The sequence below is a fragment of the Anabrus simplex genome, chromosome X (assembly GCF_040414725.1).
Source record: "Anabrus simplex isolate iqAnaSimp1 chromosome X, ASM4041472v1, whole genome shotgun sequence".
NCBI classification, from domain to species: domain Eukaryota; kingdom Metazoa; phylum Arthropoda; class Insecta; order Orthoptera; family Tettigoniidae; genus Anabrus; species Anabrus simplex.
Window position 1 is genome coordinate 113,149,626 of NC_090279.1, and position 22,773 is coordinate 113,172,398.

General features: G+C 40.1%; 1 long non-coding RNA gene across 1 annotated transcript in view; it reads right to left on the minus strand.

Annotated features, from left to right (window-relative positions):
- Positions 1 to 602: 602 nt before the first annotated feature.
- Positions 603 to 22,773, minus strand: part of LOC136886323 (uncharacterized) — a 73,090-nt gene continuing 50,919 nt past the window's right edge. The window contains exon 4 of the long non-coding RNA XR_010861772.2: positions 603 to 701. This is a non-coding gene — a long non-coding RNA (uncharacterized lncRNA). The remainder of the gene's footprint in view (positions 702 to 22,773) is intronic.

Genomic DNA, 22,773 nt, shown 5'->3' on the forward strand with positions numbered 1-22,773 from the left:
TGTGAATATATCTGTGTGTACTTAAAGCAATTCTATGGGTAAATGAACTGCTGCATTCCGTACATTAGTACGGTCTCACTCGGGAATGAACTGTCATATGTGTACGGAGATATTTTTTCCGGGCGAAGGAACTCTTACATTCGTTACAAGAGTATGGTTTTTCTCCGGAATGAATTCTCGTGTGTATACGGAGATCAAATTTCCGAGTAAACGAACTACTGCATTCCCTACAGTAGTATCTTGTAGCCCCGGTGTGAATATTTGAGTGTGCACGTAATGTACTTTTCTGTTTAAAGGACTTGTGGCATTCTTTACAGTAGTATGCTCTGAGACCTGAATGAACCAGCATGTGTCGACGGAGATGACTTTTGCAGATAAATGAATTGTTGCATTCGTCACAATAGTATTGTCTAACCCCGGTGTGACTATTTATGTGTGTAAGTAAACTACTTTTCTGTTTAAAGGACTTGTGGCATTCATTACAGTAGTATGCTCTTAGACCTGAATGAACCAACATGTCATCACGGAGATGAGTTTTGCAAACAAAATAACTGTTGCATTCTTCACAGTGATTTGGCCTTCTTGCAGAGGAAGCTGAAGGGTGTTGTTCGAAAAGTAACGCATTAGCTGAAATCCTGTGCCGTAGTTTACTAGCATGGACCCCTTTTCCAGTGTGCGTGGGGACATCGTTATGAACCAAACTGAAATGAAGAGAAAAATAACTACAATTAGAGGGGTGGGAGATCAAAATTCTAATGGGGAGGTCAGGGTAGGTACTATAGATTAGCTTTGGAACTTACTATTTTGCATATTTACACATCACTGCAGATAAAAAGGCCCTGCAATACCTGTTTAGAAATAATGAGTAGTCTTTTCATGCAAATTAGTTGGAGTCAACTGAACACTTTAGCTACTGAAGGGAAATTCTGTATTGTATGTGGTATATCTCACAGCATTTAGTACTGTCCTCCCTTACCCCTTACAGTACATTTTGGGACCTTCTTCAGCTTATTCCTCCACTTCCTATACATTATCAAATTGCTAAACTGTCAAATGAAGGCCCTGAATTTGCACACATTTTTAAAATATGTCTGGCATTCACGCATCACTCTGACATGAGAGAAATAATAAATTGGGTATATAAATGTTTAAAAACATTTAAGCTGGTTCACATGGTAACAAAGATTACATAACAACATAGTGTTACATATTATATGAAGTAGTCTATCATAATGTATTTCCATATCTTATTTTTCCAGTGGCTCACATTCTGGCAGAGTACTGAGAAACTTATATCATCACAAGATAAGATCATTCATTGCCGAATAACTCAGCAACAAAATCTTCTGCTTACGAACCAGTCCACAGTTATTCTATGACAAACAGTAAAACACGAATTGATACAACTGCCTTTAAATATAATGACAATAGTGGCTTCACAATCAATCCGTCTATCCAATTCGAGCACCATGTCGGCCAGCCTACTGAAGTCCAACTTGAGAAGCAGTTTATTCACACAAAAAAAAATAGCAGCTAAATGAAATGGAGATTATCGGCCTAATATTTGTTGCTTGTGTCAAAATACCTGTCTTGTTCATGGAATTCTGGAAGAAGTTCCAGCTGGCTAAGAACAGCATTAAAAGTATATTTACCACCACCATACATGGATCTGTACTCAATCTGAGATCTTATTTGTTCAGACATCCATAACTGAAAACATAATACTGATATGATTCTAACAAGTGAAAATTTCTGTAAATTGACACGTTATACTTAGTCCATTGTGGCGACCCGTAATTGTGGGGAAGTCGTTGATTCGTATAATTGAATTGACAAAGATCAATCCACATACTATACAATAATTGTAATGCATATGTATACATTACAGTGTATTAAGGGACTAGTTTCGACCCTGTGTGGGTCATCAACAGCCTAAGTATGATACACTTTTTATATGTTCAAATCGAGGAACAATAATTTGTCATAAATTGATAAAATTAAGCAAATGAGCAAAATGTGTAATGTGATAACATATATAAAATGGTGAAATGCATGAAATGTAAGGTAAAATAACATCGTGGTACTTATCAATAGACAGTGAAATGTTCAAGTACACATATTGCAGTAAGACAATTAATACAGTACCACATCGATTATTTACAATAATGGTTGAAATATTGCACTTTATATAAACATTAAAATTCCCTAGTGATAAGCTATAAAGTGCCAGTCTGAATATAAAGTCCAATTGCTTCTAGTGAATTCTATCGTTCCATTACGTCTTCTGTCAAATATTGAATATATGTTATGTACAACATTGGCGCAGAGGGTATCTATCATGCTTAAAGTTCAGTATTTATGATTCAGAAAATGTGTATGGAGGCTGAATGTAAGCGACTTCTTATCATACGAGTTCTGCATACGACGAGATGTGAATTCCCAATCCAAGATGGAACCAATGGAACCTGATGATGAGAATAGAAAATTAAATTAACGCGAAGTTCTTTAAAAAAGGGAGGAAAACCAAGAATAAAGAGAGTACTCAACTTACGCGGCAATGTGATCGACCTGACCAGTAGTGAGCAACTGTGTGAAGACTGTTGGGAATGGCAAGGAAAGCAGGAGGGGAAGAGGTTAGTAAGAGGAGGAGCGGGTGGCGTCGGGTAAGGTGTAAATGGAGGAACGGGGATTAGGGGAGGAACTTAAGGCTGGGCCAAAGGATGCGGGAGTGATGGTAATTGTCTCGACGAAAGACCTTTAATTTACACAAATGTCATTCCACACCATCTCTCCACTAACAGCTAAGAACATACCGCTTAGTCGAGAAGCTGATCTACTTACTCCTATGTCTTCCCAGCAAAAACACTGCTACATTTTTGTAACGCTACAATTTTGTCGGAAATCACCAAGAACGAATCGAGTGCTTTTGTTTGGATTTTTCCAGTTCTCGAATCAATTAATCCTGGTGAGGGTCCCATGCGTGGAACTATACTCTAGCTGGGGTCAAACCAGAAAATTATATGCCCTCTCGTTTACATCTTTTTTTGCTAGTTGCTTTACGTCGCACCGACACAGATAGGTCTTATGGCGACGATGGGACAGGAGTGGGAAGGAAGCAGCCGTGTCCTTAATTAAGGTACAGCCCCAGCATTTGCCTGGTGTGAAAATGGGAAACCACGGAAAACCATTTCAGGGCTGCCGACAGTGGGGTTCGAACTACTATCTCCCGAATACTGGATACTGGCCGCAATTAAGCGACTGCAGCTATCGAGCTCGGTCGTTTACATCCTTACTGCAACCCATAAACACCCTCGTAACCATGTGCAGAGATCCGTACCCTTCTGAAATCCCATTTATGTGATAACTGAAATGAAGATCTTTCCTTATATTAACACCTACCAACACGGCACTTAACGCCCTTGAAAGGGCTTTGGCCTGCCCAGCGAACGCTGCTCAGCATGAATGCCTGCAGGTTACGAGGGGTCATATGGTCTGCACGACGCATCCTCACGGCCGTTATTCTGGGCTTTCGAGACTGGGGCCGCCATCTCGCCGTCAGATAGGACCTCATTCTAATCACGTAAGCTGAGTGGACCTCGAACCAGCCCTCAGGTCGAGAGAAAGATCCCTGAGTCGGCCGGGGATCGAACCCGGGGCCTCCGGGCGAGAGTCAGGCGCACTACCCCTACACCACGGAGCCGGCATATTAACACCTGGGTACTTACAATCATTCCCATAAGGAACATTCATCCCATCAACACAGTAATTAAAACTGAGAGGGCATTTCTTATTTGTGAAACTCACAACCTGACTCTTAACCCCGTTTATCATCATACCATTGCCTAGTGTCCATCTCACACCATTATCGATGTCATTTTGCAGTTGCTCACAATCTTGTAACTTATACATTACTCTATACAGAATAACATCATCCACAAAACGCCTTATCTCTGATACCACTTCTTTACTTATATCATTTATATATATATAAGAAAATACAAAGGTCCAATAATACTGCCTTGAGGAATTCCCCTCTTAATTATTACAGGGTAAGGAAAAGCTTCTCCAACTGTAATTCTCTGGGATCTATTTTCTAGAAATATAGCCAGCCATTCAACCACCCTTTTGTCAAATCCTATTGCACTCACTTTTGCCAGTAATCTCCGATGATCCACCCTATCAAATGCATTAGACAGGTCAATCGCGATACAATCAATTTTACCTCCTGAATCCAAGATATCTTCTATAACTTGCTGGATTCCTACAAGTTGAGCTTCAGTGGAATAACCTTTCCTAAACCCGAATTATCTTCTATCGAACCATCAGAAAGAATGCTTTCCAAAAGCTTACATCTAATGCATGTCAAACTGGCCTGTAATTTTCAGCTTTATGTCTATCACCCTTCCCGTTATACACAGAGGCTACTATTGCAACTCTGCATTCATTTGGTATAGCTCCTTCATGCAAACAATAATCAAATAAGTATTTCCCAACAGATTGTCTTTAGTACATACCCCGAAATCTTATCAATTCCAGCCTATTTTCTAGTTTTCCATTTCTGTGACTTACTGTAATTTCGTTGTTATAATAGGTAAATCTTAATACTTCTTTAGTATTAGTGACATCCTCTAACTGGACATTATCCCTGTAACGAACAAACATAAATACTGCTGTCTGAATACTTCTCCGTTTTGAAGATCCTCGCATACACATTTCCCTTGTTCATTAATGATTCCAGAAATGTCTTTCTTGGAACCCGTTTCTACCTTGAAGTATCTATATATACCCTTCCGTTTTTAACTAAAATTTGTATGACTGCCAATTATCCTTGCCATCATGTTGTCCTATAACATGTTTATAACCTGTTTCGGAAAGAACACACATATGTTTGACAATCAAGCATAGTTGGATTATTGAATCAAAACGCATTAACATACGCGATTATGGTGACCTAAAAAGTTATTTCGTTTAATTCATGACGTATTTACTGAATCTTAGTAGTACGCATGGTCGACGTGAGCGCGAGACATCAGTGAGCTCGCCTGCCTGCAGGGTGGTGCTATCTGGCCGCATGTGCGGTCCTACATGACTCGTCGTTTGTCGAGCTGTTTGTGAAGCGACAATGAATTGACCGTCGGTTGTTCTGCTTCGTTCATGAAACTAGTAACGTCGGATCCAGTTCACTGGTAGAAATTTTAAGGATATTTAATTGAAAAAGGAGAAGTAATGGAGAGGAGATACTAACCTAGATGAACTAATCGCCACCCGGCGATTCGCCGAGATTTGGTTAGCATCTAAGTCTTATATTACTATGTTAATGAAATACAGTAGGGGAGCAGTGACAGTTCTAAATCCGCTGAGTCAGCACCCGAGGACATTGACCCCGGTCACGTGACCATGACGTCATCACCACGTGCATTTTTTCGTAAACCAAGCCACGTGCTTTTTGACAGCTGTCAAGCGGCCATCTTGCATCGCTAACCTCAGTGCTGCCCACTTTACGGCACTAGACTTCACGGGCGGGAAATTTGAATTTTGGCGAGAGATTTGGATTTGTAAATAAAGCCACGTGCTTTTTTGACAGCGGTTAGCGGCCATCTTTAATCAACAAAGCATCGTGCTGCTATCTTTACGGCACTAATCCTCATACATTTATCACGTGGTGGCGGGCAAATTGAAATTCGACGTGCTTTTCAAAGCTGCGGATAGCGGCCATCTTTAATCTACAAAGCATCGTGCTGTTATCTTTACGGCACTAAACCTCATCGTGGTAGCGGGAAATTTGAATAATTCCACAGCGACCATCTCTGAACACAAAACTTTAGTGCTGGCAGAGGCTAAATCCATATGCCTGCAACTTTACGCATGTGGTGGTAGGCAATTTGAAAAATTCTGTCAGCTGTCAGGTGCCATCTTTAACTACATGCTCATGGCTTACTGCTATTCTGGTGCGGAATTTAACAGGACAAGCAAGCAAGAAAGCTGCTACTTGATCACACACCGCTAGCAAGGTGTATTTCTCAACATACTATTATCTCAGAGAACGACCGGATCACTCTCTAGTCTATTAAGCAGAGAATGGAAGAAACCGGGAAAGATAGCCAAATTATTTAATGTTATGAGAGGTATTTGGGAAAAATGTAAAGAAAACAGAGATAATTACATGTAGCTACGTTGAAAGGTATATGTAACTAACTATTAATGAATATGTCTGTGGTAGTAAATTATAACTGAATGTGGAATTAATATATTCGATTTATTCACAGATATGGAACATTATATAGTATAACTCACTAATAAGTAAGGGCGAAAATAATTTTAAGTTTAGTATTATGTTTTGTTTTTATATTTGTTCAGTTTTGTTTCTTTGTTCCTTAGGTATTGTATATTTCTAATTAGTAGATTCAATTCATTGATATGTAAGCCGTACTGTATACCTTCTAATGAGGTTGTTGGTTGTTTGTCTGCCCGTTTTTATTTTGGTTTTATTTTAGTTTGGTTTTGTTAGTTTGTTTTTGGCTGCTGACGTACAGTAGATTTGGAAGAGGGGGAGATAGGCCTTACCTATCTCAAGCTAAAGTGTTGATTCGGTACGTCTGCACATGTAGAGTAGAGTAAAGTAGTGAATAGTGTTAGGTTAGAGGAAGTAAGTTGTCAATGAGACAGTGAAAGATGAGCCGAGTTATGGAATCCGTCTCGGCAGTGAAATACAGGTGTGACGACCTACATGTAGAGCTAGGCAATCCGCACACATGTGGGTTGTTACATGAAGGAGTGGTGAGGAAATAACATTGACAGCTTAAAGGGTCTATGAGGTATCGGTTCCCGAGCCTCATGAGACATGTCTGGTCGTGGCATCCCAGGGAAGGGTGGTAGGAGTTTCTCACCAGGGGTGATGTCGCGGCCGGACAGATTTAGGATAGATTTAGTATATATTTATGTAGTAAAGCAGTTAGTTTAGTTAGGTGGTGTGTTGCATGTGGAGCTGGCGATCCGCCCATGTGCAAGATGCTACAAAGTAGATTTAGAAGTAGTAAGTAGTTAGTGTCTAGCTATAAATAGTCTGTGAGTGTTTTATTTTGAATTGCATATTGGAACATTGTAACTGGGCGAAAGCCTGTTATGTTCAGTTCAATAAATTCATTCATTCATTCAGAACGACCGGATGCTCTTCTTGACGGTCTCCATCCGACTGACCTGGTCAGGATTCGAGTCAAAGCATGCACTATACGCGACGAGAGAAGCAAGCAGAAAACTAAACCTCTACAGCCTTGGTCTACAATGAGACTGTTGCTCAGCAGGACTTGCATCTTCAAACTCCAAACAACACGCTTTAACTATTCTTGTACAACTGTAAGAATGCATTCTTTCAGACCTACGAACTCAAAGTCAAAGCATGCACCCCTACACGACTGGGAGAAGCAAGCAACCTCTACATGTAGTCTGCGATTGCTTGCAAAACGGAAGTGACTAGCAAAAATATGCATTACCTTGGTCGCCTACACTGCGATTCAAAATCCCGGTGATTTATCGTCCTATTACTTGTTAGACCTTTGGCGTCAGGAAGGGCATCTAGCCGTAAAACAGATTCTTGAGTTGTTTCGTTGCCTACACTGCGATTCAAAGTCCAGGTGATTTATCGTCCTGTTACTTGTTACACCTTCGGCGTCAGGAAGGGCATCCAGCTGTAAAAACAGATTCTTGCGTTGTTCAGAAGACCAACTATAGAGCAGGAAAGGGCTAGGAGCGGGAAGCGGCCGTTATAGTACAGCCGCCTTCTAGCATTTGCCTGGTGTAAAAATTAGGAAACTATCTTCGGAGCTGACGACAGTGCAGTTCGAACCCCGCTACTTTTTAAATACTGGCCGCACATAAATGCAATGCATAACGCTGTTGATCGTGATTTATCTGTCTGGCGTTAACAGTTTGACACTGAGGTTAGCCGGTTCAGTCCTGTTGGTCGAGAATGATAGCTTGAGTCTAGCTAGGACACAGCTCAGGGGCTTGAGGGTTGCTGCTTGAGGTAAACTCCTCTCTTAGTCAGGAAATTCTATAGGTGTTATTCTACAGCTCTTAAGGAGTTTAGCCAGGACTCAGCTCAGAGCCTGCTAGTGTTCTAGCAACAACTTGTAAAAATTACTAAAAGCCTGCATTAAATTCCAAGCCTTGAGCAGGCTATGTGCCGGCACCGGGCTGTGGTTTTATACAACTGGGCAGCTGTAAGGGTATATTACGCTGCGTGTAAAAAGCCTGCATTAAATTCCAGCGACGTTAGAACCTTGAGCAGGCTATGTGCCGGCACCGGGCTGTGGTTTTACACCTACGAAGCTGTAAGGATATATTACGTTGTTACTAGGGGGCGTTAAGCCGACCCCTTGGTGCTAGAGTAGGGTCTCGGGAAAGAAATACTGTAAGTGTTAACTTTACTGGGGATATGTTTGTAATTGTTGTTGTTGTTCAATGTCGTATTTGCTGGGAGAAGAGAGTGAGCTTCATGCTGCTGTTAGACTTGGCCAGTGCACATTCGCTTATTGAAAGGAATGTCGCGTATCAACAAGTTTCGCTCGGTACGAAGTTCATCGCTCGCTCGCAACTGTACAGTAGCTGACTTTGTTCAGTCGCTAAAGCCCTGGGGACTTTAGGCCCAAAAGTCGCTAGGCAGTAAATACCGTAAGTGTTGTTCTCGCCCCAGCTCAAAGGCCCTAAGAGGTCGCTCCAAGTTAACAGGGAGGGGATACCGCAGATGTTGGCCCCCTCTATTTTTGCCCAGCTCAGGGCCGAGGATCGTTAAACTCAGCTCAGAGCCCGAGAGGTCGCTGCAAGTTAACAGTCAGAGAATGTCGTAGACGTTGATAAAAGACCCTAACGTTTTGCCCAGCTCAGGGCCCGAGGATCGCCCCCGTAACATGTTTCAAGAGGCACCTCGTCAGCAGCGCTTGCCGCTGTTCTTCAGGAAACAGAACTCGGAAGGCGACCAATCGGCTCAAGAGGCTAAATATTCAATCTATCAACTTGAGGGTTTGGCAGTTTTGTTTGCACTTGAGAAGTTCCGCCTCTTACTGCTCACCCTAAAGGCCTGTGCTGAAAGAAGTTAGTGCATAAACGTTTGTTACAACTGTTACTCCACTTCCTGCTTTTGTTCTTACGAGCAAGTCCACAGTCGCACCGGATGTAGTTATGCATAACAGTTGCAGTGCTCCGCGCGCGCGCGCGTGTGTGTGTGTGTGTATATATATAAAACAAATAAGCAAATTACTGTATTCCCTCACTTTCAACGAAGCAACCATCGTGAATTATACCTGCTAAAAAAGTAACTTTAATTCTTTGGTTATTATTATTATTTCTTCAATTTTTTACTTCTTTTTTTCTTTGTTTTTTAGAAAATCATCGTGTGCTGACAACATTATTCCAATGAGCATTCTTCAGTTTGCAGTCTTCACCTTAAAGTAAGCCTAAACTGTTGGTTAGTGCCAGGCAGTTCTGTTAACAAACCAACTAACCTTCGAGCCCTTTCCTGTCCTAAACCTTCGAGCCCTTTCCTATCCTATTATCACTATGTGCGATGCAAGTGCTGTGTGTAACGATCAGTTTGTGCTACTCACAGGCAGTTATTCAGTAATAACAGGCTAGCTGTTAAAAACCAAATAACCTTGGAGCCATTTCCTATCCTTTCATCACTATGTGCGATGCAAGCTGCTTCAACTTTATAGACTCTCTTTTTTTCTAGGTACATCAAGAATTATCGTCGTCATTTAACCGAGTTACAGTTTTGAGCGTGCACATTTTAAGGTATGTTTCGATACAATGTTTACATTGTTTTTAAAAATTCGAAAACATAGTATTTCGCTTTTTTGTAGAAAAATCAAACGGATTAACCAGACGGCTCAACAATCTTCAGCGATTTAAAATGATTAAAAATTTGGGGAAAGAATTTTGCGTGTCTGTGACGACTTCCAAGTATTTCTACCCAGTGTGCTAACTGATTTTAGAACTAAATCACCGACCTATTTATCAAATATTGTGTTATTAGATTTGATGGTGCGTAATTATGACTATGAATTGGGAAACTATACATACATTTTTTTCATCGCGCATTCTAAACGGCATTATACGAAATTCTTTCTTACTCTCTTGCTACAATGTTTTCGAAGAAAAAGTCAGTTCTTTGCTGTTTATGCATACGGCACTTAAACTTAACGCTAGTCTTGCATGTTCCTTCATTCTTTTAAAGATAATCAGGAAATTCATGAAACATTTTACATTTTTTCTAAAATGACGAAACTCTTATGTTCAGACGATATTTCGGAATGGTTTCGCAAACACATCGTTGACACACTGCTAGCTAAATTTCAACAGTTTGAAGAAGGAGCAAGAAATAAAGCACTTAAAAGTATTTTGCATCTTCAAATTAATGTGTGGAAATTCTACCCTTTCAATTCAGGTACGCGACACATTAAAGGAACATAGGAATCCAGCGATTATTTAAAAAAGCAGTCATCAATATGCAAAATAACGATGACTATTGCTTTTTATGGGTCATCGGCATGGCGTTGAAACCAGCAACACGTAATCATTCAAAAACTTTCCGTATAATGATACGATTATTCAGTTGCAACAGCCATTAAACTTTGAAGGTGTTTCTTTTCCTACGGATTTAGAAAACATTTCTACGTTTGAGAAAAGCTCGAATTTTTCCTTTTCTGTACACGGTGTTGACGGAGACCGTATTGTAGGACCAATTTACACCGCTTCTTATCCAAAACAACACCATCCTCAGCTTTTATATGTTTGCAATGAAACTACAAGCCACTACTGCTTGATATCTAATCTTTCTCGTCTGTTAAGTTCTCAACTTTCATTACACGATGGGAAAAAGTATACATGTGACCACTGTTTGCAATACTTTACAACCAAAATCTTGTTAGCAACCCATGTCAATGATTGTACAACACATCCTGCCGTAAAACTTGTTCTGCCAACCATGGAAAATGCAGAAATGAAGATTTGTAAATTATTATCGACAGGAACCTGTTCCCTTTACGGTTTATGCTGATTTTGAATGTTTTACTGTTCCTTTTCAACGTTGCCAATCCGACTTGAGCGAACCCTACACGGATTACGTGCAAAAGCACACTTCGTTTTCAGTAGCTTACAAAGTCGTTTGTTCCTACGATGCATCTCTATCCTTTTAAGATGTATCGAGGCGAAAACTGTGCAGCATGGTTGTTAAAAGAATTAGAACAGTTAGCAGCACGTGTTGAACGCTTATTTCACAGGCAGTGCCCATTCAAATGACACGAGATGAAATGATTTTGCATGATGAAACTGATGAATGTCACATCTGTAAACAGCCGATTATTTTCCCACAGATTAAGGTTAGAGATCACTGTCACGTTACCGGGAAATATCGTGAACCTGCACATGATTCGTGCAATCTTTCGTATTGTGTACCTAAATTTATTCCATGCTTTTTCCATAACTTGCCAGGTTACGACAGTCACTATATTGTTCGAGAATTTGCACAATTAAATTGTACAAAGGGGGGCCGAAGGGGTAGTATGTGGTCCTGTAGGTTCACTTCTTGCTGGTGGAAGTGTACTAATAAAACACAGGAAATGCCATTTATTCCTATTTATTCCAACAAAGTCCGATGCGTGTCCAAGCCGTGGCCCCTGGGCAACGGGTACACGGCGTGTACACGGCTAAATCATGTAAGGGCGAAAAAGCGAGTTCCCGACGCTTCAAAATGGGGACCCACGAACTAAGGGAGACAACTCCGAACGAAAACATCGGACCTCCAGGATTGCTGGGGGTTGGCGTTGGACTGACAACCCAATCTGTAAAAAAAACTCTCGTTTCGAAATCTGAAGAATAAATAGCCGCCCTGACCTATTTACGACGAACTCGCAAACATGTAAAGGACTTGATAATTGGCTCGTGGAATGTTTTAACTCTTTACCAAGCTGGAAACGTAAGAAAGTTGCTCGATCAGCTGGATGAGTAACGACTAGATATTACTACTATTCAAGAAGTGAGATGGATTGGTGAAGGAGTGATACAGAGAAAAACTCACATGGTATTCTATAGCTGCCACGTGAAGGATCACATGTTTGGTACCGGTTTCATTGTCAATAAGCAGATTAAACACCTTATCATGGATTTTCGGGCAAAATCGCATAGATTGTGCAGGCTTAGAATTAGAGGGAAGTTCTTCAATTACAGTCTTATCTGTGCACATGCTCCAACTGAAGAGAAGAGCCACGAAGATAAAGATTCATTTTACGATGAACTGGATGAAATTTATAATGAGTGCCCAAGAGCAGACTGTAAAATAATCTTCGGGGATTTGAATGCGAAGATAGAAAAGGAAGACGAATACAGACCTTGTATTGGAAAATATAGCTTGCATGATATTTCTAATGATAATGGAATCAGGCTTTTGCATCCTCAAGAAATATGGTAGTGGGAAGTACAACTTTTAATCACAAGGACATATATAAAATGACATGGAAGTCCCCAGATGGAAGTACTCTTAACCAAATTGACCACCTCCTAAGAGATGCAAGACACTTCTCTAACTTGATGGGTGTTACAAGTTATAGGGGGCCAATATTGACTCTGACCACCACCTTGTGGTAGCAACTATTAGAAGCCGAATATATAATGCAAGAAAGGTACATGGATCCAATGCAAGAAAGTTCAGCAGTGCTCGGCTGAAGGAGCCCGAAACTGCTCTCAGATATGCTAGCTTGCTTAATGAGGCCCTAACCGATTTGCCTAATAGTGAGAGTATTGATGAAATCTGGAAGAATCTTAAAGACGCACTATTAAAAACTGCAAATGAAGTTTTAGGCAGGGAAGAGAAAGTCTGGCACAACGATTGGTTTGATGAAGAGTGTGCACGAGCAACAACCTTAAAAAATGAAGCATACAAGAGAATGCAACACAGGAATCACACCCGAAAAGCAGTGGAAGAGTATAGAACTTCCAGAAGAGAAGAAAAGAGATTGCACAAGAAGAAAAAGAGACACTATGAGAGGAAAGAATTAGAAGAAATGGAACGGTTGAATGGGATGAATGGTGTGATAGTTTTCTATCAGAAGTTAAATAAAAGTCGTAAGGATTTCCAGCCTAGAACAAGTTTGCATAGAGATAAAGATGGCATAATACTGGGCATTGAGGACCAATACTAGAAAGATGGGCCCAATATTTTGATGAACTGTTGAATGAAAGTCCAGGTGATAACCAAATTACCTTACCTCCTGTAAATACAAGAAAATCGGACATAGAAGTGCCGATACCTATTATTGAGGAAGTTGAGCTTGGCATTAAGAAGTTAAAGAATAACAAAGCCCCAGGAATGGATTTAATACAATCAGAGCTTGTGAAAAATGCTGGAAAATAATTTGTTAAACACTTTCACAAACTAGTGGCCAAGATATGGGTAGCTGAAACAATCCCTGATGAATGGAACGTAGGTATCAACTGCCCAATACATGAGAAAAGTGATATCATGATGTGTTCTAACTATAGCTTATAAAATATTTTCCAATATTCTCTTTAGCAGATTGGTACCTTAGGTGGAAAATGCGGTTGGTGACTATCAATGTGGATTTCGCCAAGGAAGATCTACTATTGATCAGATCTTCACAATTCTTCAGATACTTGAAAAATGTTAAGAATTTGGAATTGATACACATCATCTCTTCACTGATTTCAGATCAGCCTATGGCAGCATTGATAGAAGTAATCTCTATGTAGCAATGGAAGAGTTTGAGATACCTATGAAATTGGTCGCCCTTGTGAAAGCTACCATGGAAAATACTCGGAATCAAATTAAGATCCAGAATATGTTATCAAGTGCTATAACGACCAAGAACGGAGTTAGAAACGGAGATTCATTATCATGCCTTTTGTTCAATATAGCTTTGGAGAAAGTTGTTAGAGATGCGAGTATCAACACAAGGGGAACCATCTCATATAAATCAGTTCAAATTTTGGCATATGCAGATGATTTAATTGCCAGAACGCTAAGAGCATTGAAAGAAGGTTTCACAAGCCTCGAAAAAGCGGCAAGTAAGATGAACTTACAGATTAATGAAGGAAAAACTAAGTACATGCCTGTAACCAAGAAAGACTACCCTAGTGATTCTAAATTCATAGAAATAGGCTCGTATAAGTTTGATGTTGTGCGTAGCTTTACCTACCAAAGATCAGAAGTTAATTCCAAGAACAATGTTAGTTCTGATATCCAAAAACGTATACTGTCTGCTAACAAGTGCTATCATGGCCTCAGAAAACATCTGAAGTCTAAGCTGCTGTTTAGGAAAACTGAAGTGCTGATGTATAAAGTTTTGAATATAATAATAATAATAATAATAATAATAATAATAATAATAATAATAATAATAATGTTAATTGTTTTACGTCCCACTAACTACTCTTTTACGGTTTTCGGAGACGCCGTATAAAGTTTTAGTAAATCCTGTATTAACATATGGTGCTGAGACCTGGACACCCTCAAAGTCTGACGAAAGACATCTCGGTATATTTGAAAAAAGGATTTTGAGGCAAATTTTTGGGCCAGTGGAAGAAAATGGTGTCTGGAGAAGAAGATATAATCATGAATTGTATAATTTATATAACGAAGCAAACATTGTGATCAGAAGGTTGGAGTGAGCAGGACATGTGCTGCGTACTAATGACAGAATGATTTAATGCAGTACCAGAAGGAATCAGGAAAGTTGGCAGACCAAAGTTAAGGTGGGAAGAACGGGTGAGAGAGGATGTAAAGATAATTGGAATCAAGAATTGGAGGAGCTTTGCACTTAACAGGAAAGAATGGGGAAAACTTCTTCAGAAGGCCAAGGCCCATAAAGGGCTGTCGCGCCAGTGATGATGATGATGATGATGATGATGATGATGAAATTGTACAAAGTTCACTGTGATTGCGCAAAATCATGAAAGCTTTATTTCATTCAGTTATCGTGAAGGCGATATTACCATTCGCTTTCTAGTTTCCCACAAATTTATGAACTTTTCACTTGATACACTTGTAAATGGGCTTTCCAGCGACGACTTGAAATACATTCGAGAGTATTTTTCAGATCCTGAACAATTTAAACTTTGTATAAGGAAAGGTGTTCTGCCCTATGACTACATTCAGAGCTTTCAAACATTAGAAGAAACAAAATTACCTCCTCAGTCTGCATTTACAAGTGTGTTAAGTGAATGTAGCACGCCGTCACTCAGCTCATCGTCATACGATAAGCACACGGTATCTATTTCTGATGAAGACTATTTGCATGCCTGCCAGGTGTGGTCAATGTTTCAGCTACAGATCTTAGGTCAATATGCTGACTTGTATTTGAAGACAGATACACTTTTACTCTGTAATGTGTTTGAGAAGTTCCGTAAAAGGTGTTTATCTATTTACGGATTAGACCCTTGCTATTACTACACAACACCTGGTCTGTCGTGGGATGCGATGCTCAAGTGTACCGGTGTTCAACTTGATCTTCTAACGGATGTCGACATGCTTTTGTTTTTTGAACGCGGCATTCGCGGACTAGTTTCGCTGGTCAACAGGCATGTCATCGCAATTAATCCTTACCTCGACAACTATAATTCATAGAAAGAAGATTCTTATCTCATGTATTTCGATGTGAATAATCTGTATGAGTGGGCCATGTCACAGCCATTAATGTGTAAAGATTCTGTATGGCTAACAGAAAGTGAAATTCATCATTTTGATATTTTTGAGGCTGCTAAAGATCTTCATCGCGGCTACGTGCTGGAAGCTTCTCTTGCATACCCTTCTCATCTGCATGATTCACATTCTGACCTTCCTTTTTGTGTTGAAAAAATGATTCCACCTAACGATACATCGAAACATACTAACCTGCTAGCCACTCTTTTTCCGAAAAAGCGCTATGTTATCCACATACAATGTCTCGAATACGGCTTACAGTTAGACTGTATTCATCGTATCATTGCGTTTAAGCAGGAAGCATGGCTTAAACCGTACATGGATTTGAATACTGAACATCGTCTACGTGCTACAACAGCATTTGAGAGTTCATTTTTCAAACTGATGAATAACTCGATCTATGGCAAAAGCATGGAAAATGTACGCAAACATCGCGACATTCATTTAATGAATCAGTGGGATGGCCGGTATGGCGCGCGCAAGTACATCTCAAAACCAAATTTCAAAGCCTATCATGTTATTGATCACGACCTTATTTCTGTTAAAACAAAAAAGAACGGAGATCGTCTATGCCAAGCCTATTTATTTAGCAATGGCTATACTTGGTTTTTCAAAATTAAAATGTATGATTTTCATTATGGATTTGCAAAGCAACAGTTTTCTGATCTTATACTTTTGTATATGGATACAGATAGTATCATTTATCCTATTCCGAAGACCGACGTCTACGATGTTATGCGAAACCATTCGCAATACTTTGACACTTCTTCCTTTTCACCTAGTAATCCATTCAACATTCAGCCACAGAACAAGAAAATCATAGGGCTTACGAAAAATGAATGCGGCATGAATATCATGACAGTTTAATGGTTTAGCACCAAAAAATGCATGCCTATGACACTCAAAATTCAGTCTATTAAAAAAGAAAAAGGCGTACGTTCAAGCGTCGTTAGCCGTTTACACCTTCAACAATCTCTCGATGTACTTACCTCTACAAATGCCGCTTTCTGTATGCAAAAAATGATTCAATCACGTAAACATCATGTGTATACGATCGAACAAAATAAATGTTCATTGCTTCCTTGCGATGACAAACGTGTATGGGATAGTGATTCCCTTACCAGTGTTCCATGGGGGTACAGCATCAACTAAAACTTATACATACAAGAAGGGGAAAGTACATGAACATTTTAAGATAAAACCTGTACATACAAGAATTGCAAGAAAGGGAGAAGTACAAGAACATTAAGCAGAAATCACTACGGCAAATGATTCAAGATCAAATTTGTACATACAAGATGTAATAAATAATGTAGAATTGGCATATCATTTTATTTTAGATTAGGTATTCCTTTGCCTCCTCCCGCTCCTTCCTCTTGAAAGTTTAGTTAAATACTCGGAGAAGAAGAGTAAGTATATCAAGAAAGAAGGTGTTCAGCAGATTCTTGAGTATGTTATCGTCTTACCTTGCTAAAAAGAGCAGCTCACTAAGTATGCTGAGAAGGGAATATTTTTAAAGGTATCTCTCTGAACAGTGTTCGATTCTAGTCTTGTTTTTTCTCTTGCAAAGTAGTGTTCTAAACACTTCAACATCTAACTACTTATTTAGCGTTCCGAACACTTACAGCATCAACTATAGTATGTGATTCTAGTTATGATATGTTCTAAACAGCAGCTTTGTAAGTATGCGATCAAGTCTAAAACATGCACAATGACGTCATCGCTGCAAGTTAAAAGCACGTGCACACTCTTGCCCTGCATGTTTAAACTTGTTCGATGGAGATATGCCATGACAGAGGAAGAGAAAGTTATAATAGCCTATGTATCGCCACCGTCTTGTGTAGTAGCCTCTAAGCTAGCAGCTGCCATCTTGTATAATTAGCGTCGGGAAGGGCATCTTGTCGAAAAACAAAGGACAGCTCCCTTCAAAATAGTAGATCTGAGGTTTGACTCGCTCTCTTAGGCGTCAGGAATGCACTGAAGTTTTGTTGTTTAAAGATGGTCGCTGACAGCTGTCATAAAGCACGTGGCTTTAAAAAGCACGTGGAATATTTCAAATTACCCACTACTACGTATCTAAGGTGGTACCTATAAGGTTTTAGCCCGGTAAAGATGTCAGCACTGAACTTAGCGATGCTGTCTTGTTCAAAGATGACAGCTGTCAAAAGAGCATGTGGAACTTTTCAAATTGCCCGCCACTACATGCCTAAGGATGAGGTTTAGTGCCGTAAAGATGGCAGCACGATGCTCAGTTGATTAGAGATGGCTGCTGACAGCTATCAAAAGGACATGGCATTGTTTACAAACGAGAGCACGAGGAATTTCAAATTGCCCGCCACCACATGCCTAAGGATGAGGTTTAGTGCCGTAGAGAGGGCAGCACGATGCTGTATTGATTCAAGATGGCTGCTGTCAAAAGCACGTGGCTCCAAAGAGCATGTGGAATTTTTCAAATTGCCCGCCACCAACGACAGAGCGTGCAACGATCGCATGTCAGCGCGCGCACCTGTCGTTGATGCATGTATCGACTATCGTATTAAACTTCTTCCGCTAGAGCGTGGAAAATCACATGTACGCACGCACACACCTATCGATAATGCTTGCATCGACTAACGTACTTATCTTCTTTCGCTAGAGCAAGCGGCAATCGCATGTACGCGCGCACCTCCTGCTATCTACTGCTCATCGATCTGCGCGCCCGCACACACGCTGATTTAAGCATTCTCTCCTACCTACTTAATGTACGTATAAATAAAAGTATAAATCAATGTGTCCCTCGCTTGCCTCGTAAGAGGCGGCCGTGCCCTGGCCCCAGGGCAATATTTTTTATAGAGGAGACAGCGCTACGGCAGTCGACCTCTAGAGAGAGCACATCTCTCACTCACCCGTCCCTTATTTTTGGTAAGGGGAGGTAAGGGAATGAGGACTACATCTTTAAAACCCCCTATACTCCCCCAAAGTCAATAAGGCATAACCATTAACTTAGGTTAGCCTAAAATAAGAGGCATGGAACTTCGCGCCCACGTGCCTCTGAGGTTTAGTGACGTTAAGACGGCAGCACTAAGGCTAGCGATCGTCTGTTGTTCAAAGATGGCAGCTGTTAAAAAAGCACGTGGCTGTCAGCTGTCAAGAACGCACGTGCGTTTTCTTTACAAACAAGAGCACGTGGAATTTCAAATTACCCGCCACCACGATGAGGTTTAGTGCCGTAAAGAGGGCAGCACTGAGGTTAGGAATGCAAGATGGCGGATGACAGCTGTCAAAAAAGCATGTGGCTTTGTTTACAAAGAAGAGCACGTGGTGATGACGTCATGGTCACGTGACCGCGGTCAATGACCTCGGGTGCTGACGCAGCAAAAATAATGCTGACTCAGCGGATATAGAACTGTCACTGCTCACCTACTAAATACTGTAAGTAGCCCTTCTTTACTTCTTGGTCGACTGGATTAAACTACACTGATGTCTTCGCAAAATCGGAATAAGGATTTTGAACTGTTTACATCTAAATCGCCAGCCCCGTGGTGTAGGGGTAGCGTGCCGGCTTCTTACTCGGAGGCCCCGGGTTCGATTCCCGGCCAGGTCAGGGATTTTTACCTGAACCTGAGGGCTGATTCGAGATCCACTCAGCCTACATGATTAGAATTGAGGAGCTATCTGACGGTGAGATAGCGGCCCCGGTCTAGAAAACCAAGAATAACGGCCGAGAGGATTCGTCGTGCTCATTACACGACACCTCGTAATCTGCAGGCCTTCAGGCTGAGCAGCGGTCCCTTGGTAGGCCAAGGCCTTTCATGGGCTGTAGTGCCATGGGATTTTTACATCTAAATCTCGTTGAGTGAAATGGATAATCACTGGATTATAATTGTGCAATCGTATATCAAGTTTTCAAATGTGAACAACGATAGTTAATGGTGTACTGATGTTAGGCGTCACTTTCTGGGCGCTCGCTTAATTTAATTTTCTGGTAAAATGTTGTCCCTACACCTTCTTGTAATTCTTATTTAAAGGTGAAATATTTCAAAGAAATCACATGTAAACTCAAACGAGTTGGAAATTGTTTCTGGTAACCATCCAGTTTTTACATGGCAGCCACGTTTGTTTGTTTGTTTGTTTTGTTCACGTGATATGGTCGTTACGGGTTACCTTGTAAACATTTTAAGGGTGTGTGTCTTTGTTGACAGTTATAACATATGGGGGTCCGATGACTCAATCGTGTTTGCTCTGTTTTTAAAAATGTCGTGTATTGACTCTTGAGTTGAGTTGCTGGAATCTGTTGTCACTCGATTTTAATTCAGTTGAGGTTCTAAAGTAATATTTAACTGTTGGGAGTATAAAGATTTAGTGTATACTCTTTGTTTTCCTTGAGGGTTGTTGGATTAAACCCGGTGGTTTACTAACATGTACATGTGAGCCCTGGATGTCATGAAGAAACAGTTCTAACTGAAGTAACTCGAAACTGATTTTTCACTCTGTTTAAATTAATTAATTAATCACTTATGCAAAAAATTTAAGGACCTATTTCAATTCTGAAAAGAATATTATTTTATGTCTTGGGGACATCAGTGGATATTGATTTTAATTTATTGGTCGACCATTTTCCATTGGTGTTTTCGTTTAAAGGTCCAATACTTCCTTAATTTAATTCAATTGATTCAAGTTTATTTTTCTTGGAACACACTATATGTTTGAGTCAGTATATCTGATTTTTTTTAAACTACTACACCTGACCTCTGGGCCAAGTTCGTTTCCACTTAATCGACGTGACTCTATTGCGACTGTTTCTGATAAGTATTTCACTTTGTATACTTCTGATTGTCCCAGTCGTGCAAATACTATCGCTGGAGGTTCATAATAGTGTTTTGGTAACCACCGAGCGTGGTTTTTATCCTGTTGCTCGTAGTTATTATTTTTCTTTCTTGGAATCAATTTGAGGTGTTGGCCTCTCTAAATCAAAGTACTGACTAAAATAAGAAGTAGTGCTCTATTTGGTGATTAGAGGATAAAATGTGCAAAGGGAAAGGCAATAGTAGTTTGAATTCTAGTGTGAGTTTATCTGATTCATGTCAAAAGGTCAACCCGATCCGTGTTATATCCCCGAATGTTAAGGAATAGTGAACTGCTGTACTAACTGGAAGTTCGTGGTGTGGAGATGTCCGGGTCTACTTCGGGTGACATAGCCCTACTTATTGCTGCCCTTGATTGTCCAATTAAACCTGGTAGTAAGAACTGCAGAATGGGTGAGTCAATGGAACGTATTAATTCTTCTCTGTCTGAAATTGCCACTGTTATCAGTGAACTGAAAGAAATGTAACCTTCAGCTTATCAAATTAAAAGATTAAAAGCAAGGACCAATCACTACATCAGCAGTATTCAAGATTTGATTTCATTGAAACCCTAACCTGACTTGCTTGCTAATCTACCGAGTTGTTAACATTTGGTACTAACCATTCTGTTGATCTTGATTTAATCATGAGTGTTAACAATTTCAATAAACTTTCTTTGAGTGAAGAATCTAAAAATGACGGATGTAACGGGCAGGAACTAGATAATTCTACGATTGTGCCTCAATCATCGTGTGATCAGTCACCTCATTGCTGTGCCCTCACCCCTGTACAGGAAAGCTTATTTAGCTAAGCCGAGTCCTACCCCTAATTCAATTAATGAGCTGTTCAAAAATGTAAGAATTTTCTCAGCAAATTCTATTGATTAAACTATCAGGTTCCTGCGGTTTTTGGCAGAGTTAACAGAAACTGCCAATGTATTTTCTATGGATGCTCTAGGTATTTTAGAGTCCTATTTCCTAACTGTGAAGGAATACTGAAGGAGGAAATTTCCAAAGCAATCTAACTTTAAACGAATTTCATGAATGAATTTTGTCCAAGATGATTGCTTCTCTTGCCTTGCAGAGTTTAATTCCCAAACATTGTTTTAGGACGCAATTTCTTCATGAGAGTTTGTTGACATATGTACTCGACCTCAAATGTTATTGTGAAGTTTTCGAGATCACTGTACCTGAAGAAGAAATGGTGGCTAGAACTCGAGGAATTGCTCCAGATTACAGGTCATATTTGTCGTTAACCACAAGTCCTACTAATTTTGCTGAACTGAAGAAGGCGTGCACCTTTGGTGAAGTGGTGGAGGATGTACTGTCAGCATGGTGATGAGTGGGGCCACGTAAACAATCCACCTCCCCAACTTCTTCGTAATTCTCGGCATTATGCCCCGCATCGTTTTACTGAAACTCAAGGTAAGAAGTGCTATGCGTGTGGGTCAATAGATCATCTCAGGAATTACTGCCCTTCCACCAGACCTAGAAATTCCCCAGTTGAAAAGCAGAATATCTGTTGCCTTGTATGTGGCTCCAGACAACATGTGAGAAGATATTGTCATAATTTAAGAAGTGATACCCGGTGGCTAGTAAGAAGCGCTAAAAATTTCAATGAAATAAATTTTAAGGATAAAAATGTAATCATTGAGCTTTATGTTCCTCAAGATTTGAAAATTTCAGGTAGGGTCATTCCAAAAGCTTCTCTGGTACATATTGAACTTAATAACGAACGTGTGTTGGGTCTGATTGATTGTCTCACTAGTGAATACTAGCTGGTATCAGAGAATGAAGTGTTGCTGTAAATTGCCTAAAATGGAACCCTCCAACTTTGAGTGTGTAACAGCCAATGGGAATACATTAGACATTTTTGAATCTACTATGATCAAAAATACAACTGCTGAATTCACACGGAAGATAAGCTGTCGTGTGGCTTCTAAGTTAAGAGTGTCAACTCATATTGGGTGCTGATTTTATGGCTAAGTTGGGATGGTTCTGAATTTACAGGACAGAAATTTTTTCTCTAAATTCTGCCCTGATCAATATTTTTTTTCAACGATGTTAGGATGTTTCAAGGTAATATTGCTTGTGTATTGGAGGAGGATAGTAACGATGATGAAGATAACAAATTGGAACTTGATCACCTGTCGGACAAGCAAGCTTTCAAAATTCGTGAGTTTCGTTCTCAGTACCCTGAAGTTTCTACTAATCGGCTAGGGTTAACTAATATTCTTGAATA